Below are 16,571 nucleotides of genomic sequence, written 5' to 3' on the forward strand. Positions count from 1 at the left end.
GTTAAAAAGCAAAAAAATCAGTTCCCCTACATTATTCTGATAAAATTAAAATTAGTTCTGGGCATCAACATATATAAACGTAACTCTTAAAAGACATAAAAGCCTGTTCTCACCGTTTTTATTCAAAATTATGCCAGAAAGTCTAGTCAGCAGAGTAAGTAAAAGGGAGACAGAGAGAAGCCTAAGAGAAAAAGTGTAGGAATGGAAAGGAAGAAAAAAAAAATGTCATTATTGGCATAGATATAAGTGTCTATGTGGAAAACTGTCAGAATACTACAACTAAATTATTAGCACTAATGAATATAGCAAGGTTTTTCAAAATACAAGCTCAACATAGAAAAAATAATTGCAGAAAAGCAACAAACAACAAAATAGAAAATAATGCTAATCATTAATATTCTACATAGCCATGGATTATTTATCAAAATTAAGAAATTAACATTGATAGAGTAAAGTTAACTATAAGCTTTCATTCTGGATTTCCCAGTTTTTCTTTTGATTCCTTTTTTCTTTCAGGATCAATTCAGGATACCACTTTGCATTCAGTGACCATATCTCTTTAGTCTACTCCCATTTATGCAGTTTGTTGTTGTCATTGTTGATGCTGTTGTTTTCCTTGTATTTTTGGAGCTTTGTACTTTTGAAGAGTAGTGGTCATGTCTTTTGTAGAATGGAACTCAATTTTATTTTGTCTGATGTTTTCTCATGACTATATCACTTAATATCAGGGAGTAAATTATATCAACATGACTTATTGCTGGTGGTGTTAACATTGTTCACTTGGTTAAGATGGTCTCTGCCAGAGTTCTGCACAATAAAGTTACTGGAGTATCCCCCTTTTATCCATGGGGAACATGTTCCAAGACCTCCAGTGGATGCTGAAACTGCAGATAATACCAAACCCCATAGATACTATGTTTTTTTCCTATACATTATCTATGAGAAAATTTAATTTATAAATTAGCTATGGTAAAAGATTAACAATAATAGCTATAATAAAATAGAATAATTACTACTATAATAATATTTATGTGTGATCTCATATGTAATTTTTCTCTCAAAATGTACTTTTTCATCTATATTTGAGAGTATATGGTTCTTTGTACTCAGTGCCAATTCCTTGCAGTATTGCCACATAATACTAGGGTTAATTTGTTCTTCCCTATTTTGTGCCCTGGTGCTTCTTTAGCACCTTCATGAAAATAGATCTTTGGGCATCTTCTTCCAGTCTTCTTTTTTCATCCCAGTTGAAGACTTGTTTTGGATGATATTTGTTTCCTTAATCAACTTCTTCAACTCTACTGGAAATGCAGCAACAACTCCCCAGGAGGATCTCTCCATTAATTTTTATATTTTTCAGACCAGGACTATTCCTGAGTCTGTATAACCATCCCTTACTTGCAGTAAGTGACTTGGTATCACTCATGTCACAGGATCCTTGTTTACATCTTCATGTGTTGTGCAAAACATTGCAATCTATTGGAAGACATTTTCTATTTATGTCTTCTGTCCAAAAACGTAATGCCTTTTCTTTGAAAAAAAAAAAAAAAAGTACTTAATATGTATTATGGCCAGACCTTTTTGCAGTTTAATATTTGACAGTGAAAGTAGCATGGATTTCATTTGAAGATTGTTCTCACTGTAGGTCTTAGCAACCTCAACAATTTTTTTTCTGAGTTGAGACCCTTTACCTTTTTACTGAATGGAAGCATTTGACAGCTTTTTGGCATATCCACATTGCCAGTATCACTTCTCTTGTGCTTTAGAGTCATAATTAAGTGACTAAGGGTTACTCAAACATAAGTAATGTGATACCATAATAGTTAATCTGATAACCAAAACAGCTACTAAGTGACTAGCAGGAAGGTGGTATATACAGTGCATCTATACTGTACATCAACTGTGTATTCACATCCCCAGAAGAAGAATGAGATTTCACCACACTATTCAGAACATGGTGTGATTTAAACTTATAAATTGTTTCTTCCTGGAATTTTCCATTTAATATTTTTGGACCATGGTTGATTTCAGGTAACTGAAACCATGGAAAGCAAAATCACAAATGGAGAGTTGAGTCATTGTATAGAAAATTTTAAAAATTTACAACTTACATAGCAACACAATATAATTTTTTAAAATTATTATTTTTTATTTTTAATAAGTCTATAATGTCTTAGACCTTTAATGATCAAGTTATGAACTTTTATTAAGACATTAAATATAATCTAATTAAATGTAGAGAAACACTACATTAATGAATTAGAACACTTAATGTTGAAAAACTGTTAATTATTTTTCAGTGCACATAGAATCAAATCCCTGACATATTTTGGGAATTTTGTCATTACTGTTAGTGTTAATAATATAATAAAATGCTATTATTTATTATCATTTTGATGATACTTGACACTATAATTCTGAACTTATATAAGGCTAGTTACTCAAAAATTTACAAATGCTCTCCTAAAGAATAAGATGTTTTTCTTTCCCTATATCAAAAGGTCATTTTCCTGCCTTTATATCATGACTTAATAAAAAACCATAGTAATTAAGCTTAGTGTATGATGTAAGAATTTACAAAGTGTTCAGAGGGAAAAAAATAGAGAATTCAGAAATCTATATACAGAAACTTTGCTTTATTACAAACTGGTGTCAGTGAAAAGAGGACCCAGTTTTCAGTATATGACTTGAGGCATTAGATTGTCCATATGAAAGAGAATAAGATTGGATTCTCAAATACAAATGGAAAAAAAGTTAAAATGTTATAAATTAACAAATATAATTAAATTTCTTTATAAAATTAAAAATTATACAGAAGCAGAGTTCAGGAAAAAAGTTGAAGAAAAACCAAAACTGTCAAAGAAATGAAAACAAGTATTTGAAGGAATATAAGAGAAAAAAGATGGTGCAAAAAACAGAGTTCATAGAGATTAGAAATGAGAGAAATGAACAAATTTAAATGTAGATCTGAAGAAGTGATAAAGTATCTTAGTTTTAAAATACCAGGGTTTACAGTATGCCAGGAACTGCATCATTAACTTTTCTCATGCTGCTGAGTTATATGCCAGAAATCAAAAAGTAATCTGTAAGTTATATTTATGATCACTCTTAACGACAACCTAATTACCCTATCATCTGTAGGTTACTAAAGACTAGAAATTATTTGACTTATAGAAGAATTTGTTATCACTTTCTCAGTTTGAGGAAGTTTTATCAAAAAGTCTTAACTAATATTTATCAAATGACTGTTATACTTATTACTCTTTTATGTAGAAGCACCCTGTTTAATCCAATATATTTAGAAAGGGTAAGAACTATTATTAATATACTTAGGGTAAGAAATATTATTAATTTCCACATATATTTGCCAATAAATAAATTTTAGAGAAGTTTTAAAAGATATGTCTTCATTATGTTTTTAGCAAACTTGTAACTCTAAATAGAGATTACTTAGTTTAGGGAAAATGACTGCCATGTAATCTAATTTACAAAAGCTAGTCTTCATTTTTAAATTTATCTTTCAAATAAGACATCCTTCTTTCAGTAAAAGTCCAACTTGATTTTTTAACTCAAGTAAATATGTTAATATATGCCGCCACGACAACCATCACATGGCAGAATTCTAATTCTAATATGGATAAATAGGTAAGGCACAGAGCCCTGCCATGTGTTGCCTGGATACAGTAATGTACTACTGCCTTCAGTGTTTCTTTGCTTTGTGCTCACTGAAGTCTCCTAGAGAGATGCTTCTTTAACAGTAATAAGGCTGTGGAAAAGGGAAGACCCTTAGGTAAAATATCATCACTACTGCTTTATTTCATCTGATTTATAATAATATAATATGTGCCCAAATACTCAATTTCTTAATAAAATGTATATGAGATGGGAAAAGAATAAGACCTTACTGTGGTTCATTGATTAAAGGAGAATTCACACATAGCATTGTTTTAATTTGTCCCATTCTTTAGCAGCCTGGGGTTTTTACATCCCAGGAGTTATACATTTATTTTGTAAAGTGGAGGAAAGGTGACTGGGAAATGGGGAAAGGAACCAGCATGATAACTTGGCTACCAGCATATTCCCAGAAAGATCAGTATTAGGAATAATGAAGGTTGAGAACCTAGAAATTGATTGCCTTAAAATTATCTTATCTTGCCTTAAAACTACACATTTCTTGGAAATTCTTTGTAAAAACCCAAATGTACCTACCACAGTTTGAAGGCTACTAATATGTGGGACAGTTAGAATAGATTCATTATCTGTATAATTGTCAACACAACAATAATAACAAAACCTAAATTAATGAAACCAATGACTAGATATTAAACTTTTCTGAAATAAAAGGCAACTAGAGTCTAAATATCAAAAGGGCATACTGTGTGCCTTGGCCTTATAAATTTCCTGAACCTTAGATAAAGAAAATTCCTCTGGATTCAGGCAATAGATTGAAATATTTATAAAAGGGAAAATTATGTTGGCCTTAGATTTCATTTGATGTGAGAAAATAGAACGTAATTTTAAGATTTGTTTTAGAAAAGAACAGGTAATTTTTTAGACTTTTATTTGTCTAGTTTTTCAAGTATAAGTCAACAAATAGTTTAGAACTTAAAAGAATTTTTAAAAGTATTCCTTTGAACCTTTATTGAGGCAACACTAGAAGACAGATTCTTTTTAACCTGGTTTAGCAAAGTAAAGATTTGAAGTAGCCAAAACATCTTGTGCAGTGCTAAAAGCTTTTTTTCATGATAGATGAACTGTGGGTTCTGATAATACTACCTATGAGAGAACTGACTGATTTCTCAGGCATTTGAAGTTCTCCAAAAGTAGAAAAGAGTCATTCAGCAGTCTCATCAGTAATGGAAAGGATCTGAACAAGAGGCTTGAGAAGAGGATCAGCCACATAAATACAGTTGTTTGCTGCATTTAGGTTCAGCTTCCTCAACAGAAAGATGAAGCACTAAGTTTTTATACTAATTTCTAAAGGTTAGTTCGTGATGAGGTTGACAGAATCTTGGGTATGGGCTTTAATTTAATACCATGAGTATTTATCAAAAAAATTTCCAAAAAACATTAACTATGCATTTTTCTAGGTAAAACAAGTTAAATCTGTAATAGATCTCATATGCTTGAGTTTAAAAAACTTGAATATATTTGGGTTGGTAGGAAAAGTGGAATATAACACTCCTGCCACTTTGGAACAAACTACATAGTTGTGAGCTACAGTAAAATATGTGTCCTTTATTCCTTTCTGAGACGTTCTTAAAGGAAGAGTATTATTTTTTTTTTTCTAGTGTGTGAAGAGGTTAGGTATCTAAACCAAATTTTCTACTGGCTTTACCCTCCTATTTCTGTTCTTGACCTCTGTGGTTGATGGCAGATGAGAAAAATGAAATCTGTAATAACTACCTGAGCATGAGCTGCAGCGCTCTGGTACTAATACTACAGCCAGGGTGCTAGACTCCAGGCTATTGTGTTCTTCAGTCTGATTGCCCTGAGAGCTAGTAGAAATACCAAGTAAAAAGAGGATGGTGAAGCTTTATTAATTTTACTCCCCTCAGAAGGAAAAAAAAAGTGCAACAACTTTTTGAGAGGAGAACGAGCCTATGAAAGAAAGACAGAAAATGAATCCAGAAATTCATGGGGACAGTCAGAAAAAAAAAGAGTCACTTTAAGCCCCAAATCAACAATTAAAAGACCTCAAACATATTGTTGGTTTTTTTTCCTGTGTTTACTTCTACCTTAATATGCTGTATCTCTTGATCTTGTTATGACTTGTTGGATAAGATGAACCTACATTATCTACGACCATAGAAACAAAATGATGTATTCCATTGTATACAATGAATCAAAATGCAATCTGTAAAAATTAAAAAAAAATAAATAATTAAAAAAAAAAGATCTCTTTGGAAAATGTGGAAAACACTGACCAAAGAAATTTTAAATGAGCCTGGGTCTCTCTTCTCCCTCCCTGATGGCTAAGGGGAAGAATTTAGAGTCTATTTAGTATTGGTAATGAAGTGGGAATCGGGGAGAGGCAGTTGAGGGTGAAAATGGAGGAAAAAGTAGTTAAAAAAAAAAAAAAGCGGTCTCAAAATCAGTCTACTCCTAATACTGACAAAGCACAAAAAATCAAGAAGGTTCATTTGAAGTTCATGAACAGAGATAAGGATATATATTATATATATATATATTTTTTTACATTATATATATACACACATCACATACATATATATACATTATATATATAAAATATATGTCTTACTGATAAAGAGAAATAGGTTAGGCAGTGACCACCAATGAGGAAATGCATCATAAAGGATACTAAGGAAGAGGACTGTAGTGGAATAAACTTGATAAAGCAAAAGAAACGCTTCACAAAGAGAACAAATTTGATCAAGAAGATTATGGAAGAGTAAGGCAGAGCAAGCATATGAAGGGAAGGGGAAGCCCAAAGACAAGCCAGCAAGAGGCAAGCCAAAGGCCAAAGATGAAAGGGATGCCCTTTAGGATTGGAATGATAAGGAGGAATTTGATCCATTCACTCAGATCCTCATAAAAACAGAAGTCTGAAGAATAACTATGAAAATAAAAATAGGTGATGCCAGGAAGAAACAGAATGAAGAAGAGGAACAACAGTGAGTGGAACATATCAGAATAGAAGAAGCTGCAATAGAAACAAGGCCAAGTAGAAAACTGTAATGTCTTTGGACACAGACCCGTCTTTAGGAGAAAACAAAGAGCTTGTGTTACATCTGCTCAAAGTAAAAGTTAACTACTTCCTGTTTTTCTCTTCTCTTTGAAACCCCTGGCTTGTGACCATGTGAGCCAGAAGTCAAAAGAGTTAGCCTTGGAGCACTTAGGTAATGTGAGTCCCATTCCTAAAGGATCAATGAACCTGCAAACCAAAGTGATCATATATCTAACCCCCTTCTTGCCCCATCATAGAATATAGTTAAAGCAAGAACAGAGTATAAGTCTCCTGGTCCTATTTTTAGCATTTATGTTTTAATCTTTACCTGTTTCTTTTATTTTGTTGCCAAGTTGTAGAGTCCTTGTCCTATTCTTTAAAAATTCTTGAATTATTTTCCATACAGAATGTACTGTGTATTATTAAACAAAATTTCTCAGAAGTTTGATGGATTTAATATCTCTGAGGGGCGAGAATATGGTAGTGCAGCCCTAAGAAATGAGTATTTTGCATTGAGATGGTAAATTGTACTCCTTTTTCTTATTTTTTTAAAAAGTAGGACATTAGAGGATATATTTAACAAAAGACATGCAAAATCTCTACTTTGAAAACAAAACAGTACTGAGAAAAATTAAAGACCTAAATAAATGAAGAGAGATGCTTTGTTCATGGATTGGAAGACTGAAATAGATGACATTTCTTCCTATATTGATCTGTGAATTCAACATTAATCCCTGTCATTATCCCACAGGTTTTTTCTAAAAGTGACAAGCCAATTCTAAAAGCAATATGGAAATGTAATAGACTGAAAATATTCTAAATAATCTTCTAAATATAGCTAGAAGACTTGATTTTGTACCATAACTATAAATGCTACAATAACCATGACAGCGTGTTACTGCTATAAGGATTAACAAATAGATCAGTGTTACTGAATAGAGAGACCAGAATAGACCTACACTTATATGGTCATTTGATTTCTAACAAAGATCCAAAGCAACTCAGTGGGGAAGGAAAAAGAATTTTTATAATGGTACTGTATGTAGCAACTGGATATCCAAGGGAAAAAAATCTCAATTCCTGTCTAGCACCATGTACAAAAATCAATGTGAGATGGATCATATTACTAAATGTAAAAGCTAAAAAACCATAAGGACTTGAGAACATTGGAAGATATCTTTATGACTTGGGGGTGGGCAAAGATTTCTTAAGATGTTAAAGCAATCAGTGTAAGAGAAAAGTTTCATAAGTTAGACTTTATCAAAATTTAAAAAGCTTGTGTTCATCAAGAGAACATTAATAAAAGAAAAAGACACAGACTGGGAAAAAATATTTATGCAGCATGTTTTTGTCAAACTATATAGATAACAAATTTATACAGCTCCATAATAAGAAGACAGCAGAAACAAAAAAGTGTTGAAGCAGACAAATGATTTGAAAAGACACATTATAACTCAGGCAGACTGCACAGCAGAAGACATTCATATAGTGAGTAAGCATGTGCTCTACATTAGTCATCTGGGAAATGTGAGTTAAAAGGATAACGGAATACCCACCATAGTTGCTAAAATTAAATAGATTGTTAGTGAATTTCTCATACAACTGGAATTCTTATACATTCTTATACATCTTAAACAACTGGAGTTCTATACATTTTAGGAAAAAAGGTCTGAAAGTTTCTTACAAGGTTAAACATAACACCTGATGTTATAGTCTGAATCTTAAATGTCCTCCAGAAATGTGTGTTTTGAAGACTTGATCTCCAGTGCAGAAGTGTTCATGTGTTCATGTGTGTGTGTGTGTGTGTGTGTGTGTGTGCTGGGATGGGGGCTGTCTTTGGGAAGTGATTAGATCATGAGTGCTCAGGTCTCATAAACCTATTAATATACTTATGGATTCATAGCTTAATGGACTTGGTGGGAAGGAGCTTTGCTATAAAAGCAAGCTCTCCTTCTGCTTCCTGGCCACCATGAGGTAAACAGCTTTGGTTCATCACATACTCCCCACCATGATGTTTTGCCTTGTGATGGACCCAAAGCAATAGGGCCAAGTGACCATGAACTAAAACCTGAAACCATGAGCCAAAGTCAGTCTTTCCTCTTGAGTTGTTTTTCATGGGTATTTGTCACAGCAATGGAAATCTGACTAATATTCCTGATGACTCAGCAGTTCTCCTAAGAGAATTGAAATTATAAGTTCACCAAAACAAAAGATGTTTATGAGAAGTATATATAGTATGTGTACCTAGTAGCTTAATAGCCAAAACTAATTGAAAACAGTTCCGATATCCAACAAGAGAAGACGTAAATTGTGCTGTATTCAAATAAATCATCAGGGATGGATTTCATAAATGCAATACTGAGTGATAAAACCAAGTGACATAAGAATTCTTCCAATATAATTCCATTCAAAATCTTGCCAAAATTAAACAATGTAATGATTAGATATATATATGTTAACACTAGGAAGTAAAGAAAAAATTAATAGTTAGGGAGAAGGCATGAGAAAAAAAATTGAAATGGGAAAGGCCATAAAGGGGACTTCAAAGTTATGAGTAATGTTCTGTTTCCTAAACTGGCTAGTGGGAAAACAGGTGTTCATTTTATTATTTTTCTTTATAACTTATACATATGTTGGAAGTATTATTTGGTATGTATTCAATTTTAATAGTTTCTTCAGAGATGAACATACATTTAAAGTTAAATAATCTTTAAGGATACTTCATTAGCAATATATTCAAAATATAAGAAAAAGGCTTTGTGATATCATTAATCCAGTCATTTATTCAAGTTTTTATCAAATGCTTGGACATAGACTGATATGGATATGACCTGGTTAAGCCTTTATTTAAAGGCTATATAGTTTTGATAACTGTCTTAAAAATGAGTTAGAAAAACAACTGAAATAAAAATGATTACAATTCATATTAGAAATAGTATAAATTTTCTGGCACTATTTCTCAGAAGTTATGCCATTATTGCTTAAAGAAGTGAAGGAAAATTATGGATTTTCACTTAACGGGAAGGGTAAATGAAACCATCAGGAAAGACAAAAGTAATTTTTTTGGCTCTTTGAATGAATCTCCCTCAAGTAGAATTCTTTTAAAATACGATGGCCAGACAACTGGAAGGGCCCAGCTCCCACCTCCCTCCCCAAGTGCTGGTCCAGCTGGCTTCCAAAAGCACATTTTTATGATTTGAACTGATTATTGACCCATGATTGAATTTAACTTACAATCAGGTCGTGGAGACTATATCCCATAATTTACTTTCTCAAAACTTAAACTATGATAATTCTCAGGATACTATGACTAACACCTAGATCTTAAAATTGTTCTGTTGAATTCTAAACATTTAAGGTATTTATAAATAATTTTTCATCTCAATATTTCGTGCAAAATCTGTGAATAGTTTTCATTAAATCAACTTGCTAGAAAATAAAGGTTGAACTCTGTAGCTTTAATGTAGCCCTAAATTTGTAGCTTAAGGGTTTACCCCAATTCTTAACTCTGTAAGTATACCAACATTCCTATGGGTACCAAATAATAAATTCATAATGTATAGATATCTGGCAAGATGACAGTCTGATTCCTTATATGAGCTATTTAAATACACACATTTGCAGTTCCAAAGCCTTATTGCTTCATTTATCACAGAAAATGCCAGAGTTCTGTAATATTTTGTAAGAAAAGCTACTCAACTTGTTTGAATTCTCATAGAAATGACCACAAATATTATACCAATTTAATCCTAAGTATTGAAGTTAGGGTTCTAAATGACATTTAATACTATGATTTATTTTCTATCTTAAGCTTTATAGGGCACAAAACAAAATTCTGTCCTTTTATATTGCTTTTTATTTTTAAAGAGCCTGAGTGATGATAAAAATCTAAGCTTAAGAACCGTCGAATGATTTATGATATTTCATTTATTTTTCAAAGGATTGGGGTGTCACCAGTAAGCCTATTAGAATTGTAGGTTTAAAGTTCCATGATTTTAAAAAAGACCAGCTGCATAAACAAGTATGTGAGCTTTGTAATTTAATTCTACATGATTTTTTTAATACTTCAAAGTACCAAAGGAGGCAGTTTTTCTTAGGTCATAAATAGTTGTTTATGTCATTATGATCTCAAGCTTTCTAGTACATTTCAAGATCTACTTTTAGAAATATTAATACTTCTATTTCATGTTTGTTACAACTTCAAGATGTTTCTTCTTTTTTTCTCCTAAAATCTCACTTTATCCATAAACCGACACTAGTAAAGATGGAATATGAGAAACTTAAGGAAGACTACCTTTGAAAAATTGTAATTAGAGATAGGCAATCTAATAACTATCTTTGAAAATGTATTGAAAACACTTTAAAGCTATTTTTAAAATTTTTATCATTGCTAGGGATTAAACCCAGGACCTTGTGCATGCCGGGTGAATTCTCTACCATTGAGCTACTTCAGCCATATTAACTGTTTTTTAATTATACCTTTATGTTTGAGGTAATTGTAAATCCACATGAGTTATAAGAAATAACATATATCCCGTATGCCTTATACATATCCCATATCCCATATGCCATATACAAGTTTCCAATCAATGGTAACACCTAGGATATTAACATTGATACAATTTAGATATCATTCAGCTTTCCCTAGTTTTTTTTTTTTTTTAACTTATTTGTGTGTGTGTATGTTTCTGTGTGTATAGTTAGTTCCCTGTAGTTTTTATCACATGTGTAGCTTCTTGGCGCTTTTATGGTTAGGATGAATATTTCCATCACAAGGATTCCTTATATTGTCTTTTTATAACCGTATTAACCTATCCTCTGACTTTCCCACCCCTATCCCTAACTCCTGGAAAACACTAATCTGTTTTCTGTTGTTGTTTTTTAATAATGTGAAGACGCAATATTTAACCGTTTGGAATTGACTTTTTCATTGAGTATAACTCATTGAGATTCATTCAAGTTGTTGCATCTATCAATAGTTCATTTCTTTTCATTGTTGAGTAGTATTCCATCAAAATCTATACATACAAAATGTGATAAGATGATGCAAAATGTCAGTGTAAAAGATGTTTAATTGTTGAAATTAACCAATTACTTAAAATTTCAAATATGTTTTGTTATTTTAGGTATTTAGATTGGATTTATCTATGTCTTTATGTACTAAGACCAGATAAATCATTTACCTGTATACTGAAAATATATTTCCAGCATTGGGGGAATCATTTTATTCCCTTAGTCATTCTAATAAAAACTGCAAGGTTGGAAGTGCAAGACCATTCTTTGTTCTGAGTCCTGCAGATCTGCTCTTTAGGTTTGTTTGTTTGTTTTCCTTTATACAGCCTGCGATAACTAACTCTTCATATCGCCCATTTTTATCCAACTAAATCTTCTTACCTTGTGCCTGTGCTTGCTTTTTCAACTGAATAATTGTCTCTTTAAATTCTGGCTAGTTGAAATACTTCTCTCCTCCTCTCTTCTGAATGCACTTTCCCTTGTTCTGCCATGAAGGAAGGCATAGAGCAGTGAGTATAAATAATAAAAGTATTTGGCCTCCTCTGAGAGGCCAGGGAAAGCTTCTCTAAGGAGGGTACATTTAAGCAAGTAATCTGAAGGATGAATAGGAGTTAACCAAGAGAAAAAGAAAGAACATTTTAAACAGTAATGGACATGTACAAAGACCCCATGGTGGTAAGGAGCAAGGCAAGCATAAGGAATTGAGTACAGCCAGTGTTATATGTATTTTTTAGTGAGGGACACAGAAATATGTTAAGAAACTTGCCCAAAGTCAGATAACAAGTGCAAGAGAGGATTTGAATGCAAGAAATCCACCTCCAGGGCCCGTACTCTTGCATATACTGCCTGTGGCAGACAGATAGAGGTCTACGGGTTTATAGATCTGTAATTCAGAGAAGTGGTCTGAACTGGAGATTAAAATTATCAAAAAGCTTGTTTTTAATTTATATCACTGGGGGTGAATAAAGCTATAGTTATGGATGAGGTATCCTAGGGAGTGAATTTAAAATGAAACATGATTTTCACCATGAGATACTTTAGCATTCAATGGCCAAGTGTGGCCAGAAAAGCTGAAAGAAAAACAAGGACTTCTGGTTTATGTAGGTTAAGGGAAAAGAGTAGATTATGAATAGCATTTGTTTTTCTATTAAAATATTAGGATAAGAGTGGCTCAGGAGGCTGAAGCAGGAGGATAGAGAGTTCAAAGCTAGCCTCAGCAAAAGTGAGTTGCTAAGCACCTCAGTGACTTGCTAAATTAAAATACAAAATAGGACCGGAGATGTGGCTCAGTAGTCGAGAGCCCCTGAGTTCAATCCCTGGTACCCCCTCCCCAACTAAAAAAAAGGAACAAACAGCATCTGTGGATGACACCAATGAAAGTGATTTGGGGAGAGTCATGTGGTAGTGCTCAAGAGCATATCAAGACTGAGGAAGCAAGAGTAATTTTATAGAGAAGTTTATTTGAAACAGAGATTAGATAGACCTATGGGCTATGTAGTTGGAGAAGATGTGAGGCCAAATGGTTTGGGTTTTGTTTTAATGGGAGAAACTTGAGTTTGTTTTAAAGCCAGTGCAAGAGGTTGAACATAAGCAAGAGAATAATGTTTTCATGTAAGAAAAAAAAATAGGAGAAAATAGAATCTAAGGCATAGGCAGGGGTTTGGTCTCAGGAAGGAGGAAGGGCATTTCCTCTATTGGGTCAGGTCAGAAGCAGAAGGGATGGGATCTTCCTTGTGATACTGGGAAGATGAGTGACTTTCTATCTGATCATTTCAGTTTTCTCTGGCAAATAATGGTGAAATGGAAAGAGGGGTTGTAGTTCTGGAAGTTTGAGGAGTTAGTGTTCATCCAGGTGACCTGTTCTTGTGTTTCTAAAAATGACTAGGACAGTGGGTTTCTTAAGTGACCACAAACACCCCTTTCCCAGCACTTGCAGGCCTTGAGGAGATGAGGACTTACAGGACACAGAGGTTAGAGCTATGTTGGAGATATGTTGATGCAGTTCTTCTGTGTGTGTCCATTTCTTCTGAGAATAAGGTCAGTATTAAATCATAGAAATGAAGAACTTATGAAATGCTGTACTATAGAAAATTCTAAGCACATTTTTAGAAAAGAAAGCATTTGCAGTAATAGAAAATTTTGTTACTGAGAACCCTATGGTACTTAAGATTATGGACATGTTAAGGACAGGGCCTGTATTATTAGGCAAGCTGCTGAGTGTATTCACTAAATAAATGGTGAGAAAAGTATGAAATATTGCAACTCATCTGGTTTTGTAGGGGTGTATTATATTTGTTGGGAGAATTTTTTACTTTTTTATTAAAACATAACTTTTTTGTAAACCTTTACTAAAATAGATTTGAAATAAGTGATTCCCACCCTCTTTTGAACCTCCAAAGAGAATTACTTTCCCTTACCCAGTTAAAATGCATGTATTTAATGTAACTGAGTGCCAGTTATGTCATTTTTTAAATTATGAAAGTTTTTATTTGCTTGAACTACATTATCTTTATATTTTAATACTTTTTATAATGAGTAGAGTGTGAAATTTTCATTTTGATTTTTTATTAATTTTTGTGTTTGTTCTAATTATTAATGATAGCAGAATGCATTTTATGCATTTTGGTAAATCATACATAAATGGAATATAATTTCTCATTTTTCTGATTGTACATGTTGTAGGATCACATTGGTCATGCAGTAATATATGTACATGAGGTAATAATGTCTGTTTCACTCTACTGGCCTTCCTACCCCATACCCCTTTCCCTCCCTTATCTCCTCCCTAATATAAAGTACCTCTATTCTTCCTTATCTTATTGTGAATTAGCATCCCCATATCAGAGAAAACATTTGGCCTTTGGTGTTTGGGGTTTGGCTCATTTCACTTAGCATAATATTCTCCAACTCCATCCATTTACCAACAAATGCCATAATTTCATTCTTCATTAAAGCTGAGTAATATTCCATTGTGTACACACCATATTTTCTATATCCATTCATTTGTTGAAGGACACCTAAGTTGGTTCTATAGTTTAGCTATTATGAGTTGAACTGCTACAAACATTGATGTGGCTGCATCACTGTAGTATGCCGATTTTAAGTTCTTTGGTTATAAATCAAGGAGTAGGATAGCTGGGTCAAATGGTGGTTCCATTCCAAGTTTTCTGAGAAATCTCCATACTGCTTTCCTTAATGATTGTACTAATTTTTATTCCCACCAGCAATGTATGAGTGTACTTTCTTACCCACATCCTGACCAACATTTAAAAATTGTTGCTTGTATTCTTGATAATTGCTGTTCTGATTGAAGTGAGGTGAAATAGAGCAGTTTGATTTGCATTTTTCTAATTGCTAGAGATGTTGGAACATTTTTTCATATATTTATTGATCAATTCTATTTCTTCTGTGAAGTGTCTATTCAGTTCCTTCTTAGCAGAAGTAATAATCAATATGTGAAGAGAGAGCCTACAGATGGGGAGAAAAATCTTTACCACATGCACCTCAGATAAAGCATTAATCTCTAGGATATATAAAGAACTCAAAAAACTTAACACCGAAAATACAAATAACCCAATCAATAAATGGGCTAAGGGACTGAACAGACACTTCAAAGAAGAAGAAATACAATCAATCAACAAATATATGAAAAACTATTCAACATCTCTAGCAATTAGTCTTGATTTTTGAAAGAAAAGATGAAAAAGATGTTCTGTTCTATTCTTCTGAACACAGACTGGAGGACTACAGGAATCTAAGTATTTGCTGAAGCATAGTATTCTTGTCTCTTCCTAAGCACCCATCACTTCTTGCCTTCATTGACCTTAATGTTCTCTATTTTTCTCTCAGAGAACTTGCTTCCTCCAATCTACCGTCCTTTAAATATGCCCTTTCCTCTTTCCTGTGCCTGTTCCATGAATCTTCTTCCCCATTCCCAAGCATGCTAACTGTGGGAAGAAAGCCTTTAGTGTTTCTGCGTCCAGCATGTCCCAAATATGGGTAGAATACAGAGATCTCTAGGCCTTCCTTCCCAAGAAGTGCTCAGGCCAACCTAAGGAGCTTCAGTTCTCAGGAACTAATGTGAAAGAAGATCTAGCCAGACAAACTGTGAAAAGAATAAATTTACTCGACAAAGATAATTCAAAAATCTCTTTGCATCCCTATGCAGACCTTACTTGTGTGGATATATTGCAGTTGGTCATGAAACTTGGAAGACATGTTGTGGCAGTTTGAAAGCATATTTTTAGATTCAGGCCTGTTCTCCATCATGGTTACCATGACTGCATAGGCCAAAACTGCTTCTGAAATACCTTTGCCATGTTTTAGTTAGATCATATAGTTAGTGTCATTAATGTGGAACATTAACATTCCTTCTATCATTAATACTGACTTTTACAAGTGTGAAGATGATTCACCATGCAGTATCAAAAAGCCAAATGTTTTTATTACTTTCAACAAGAGGTTATATGAGTTGCTGTTCAAGATGATGAAGAGTGAATAGGATTGAGGTCTAGGAAAAGAAAATTAAAGTAAAAAGTTGTCTGGGCCAGGCTCAGTGGTGCACATCTGTAATGCCAGCTGCTCTGGAAGCTGAAGCAGGAGGTCTATAAGCTCCAGGCCAGCCTTGGCAACTTAGGAAGACCCTGTCATAAAACAAAATTTTTAGAAAGGCTAAGGATGTAACTCAGTGGTCGAGCACTTTTGTAGCAAGCACAAAAATCCTGGGCTCAATTCCCAGTTCCACCAAAAAAACAAGAGCTGTTGTCTGAGATTTATCATTTCAGATGTTGTTTTCTGCTTTTCAGAAACATAAAATTTCAACATATAATTAGGAAAGTTAGAAACTTTTGAAGGATTTGGAAAGTGATGT

The 16,571-nt window shown here is 33.3% G+C and overlaps 1 protein-coding gene across 20 annotated transcripts in view; it reads left to right on the top strand.

The window, feature by feature from the left end:
- Znf438 (zinc finger protein 438) overlaps positions 1-16,571 on the top strand; it is a 192,563-nt gene that overhangs the window by 103,568 nt on the left and 72,424 nt on the right. The window contains exon 5 of one of the 20 annotated variants that reach the window (XM_047521029.1): positions 13,629-13,738. The exons of the other annotated variants lie outside the window; for them this stretch is intronic. The gene's annotated coding sequence lies outside the window, so the exon portion shown is untranslated. The remainder of the gene's footprint in view (positions 1-13,628; positions 13,739-16,571) is intronic. 20 annotated transcript variants of the gene reach the window in all.

Source organism: Sciurus carolinensis, chromosome 12 (genome assembly GCF_902686445.1).
Source record: "Sciurus carolinensis chromosome 12, mSciCar1.2, whole genome shotgun sequence".
Lineage (NCBI taxonomy): Eukaryota > Metazoa > Chordata > Mammalia > Rodentia > Sciuridae > Sciurus > Sciurus carolinensis.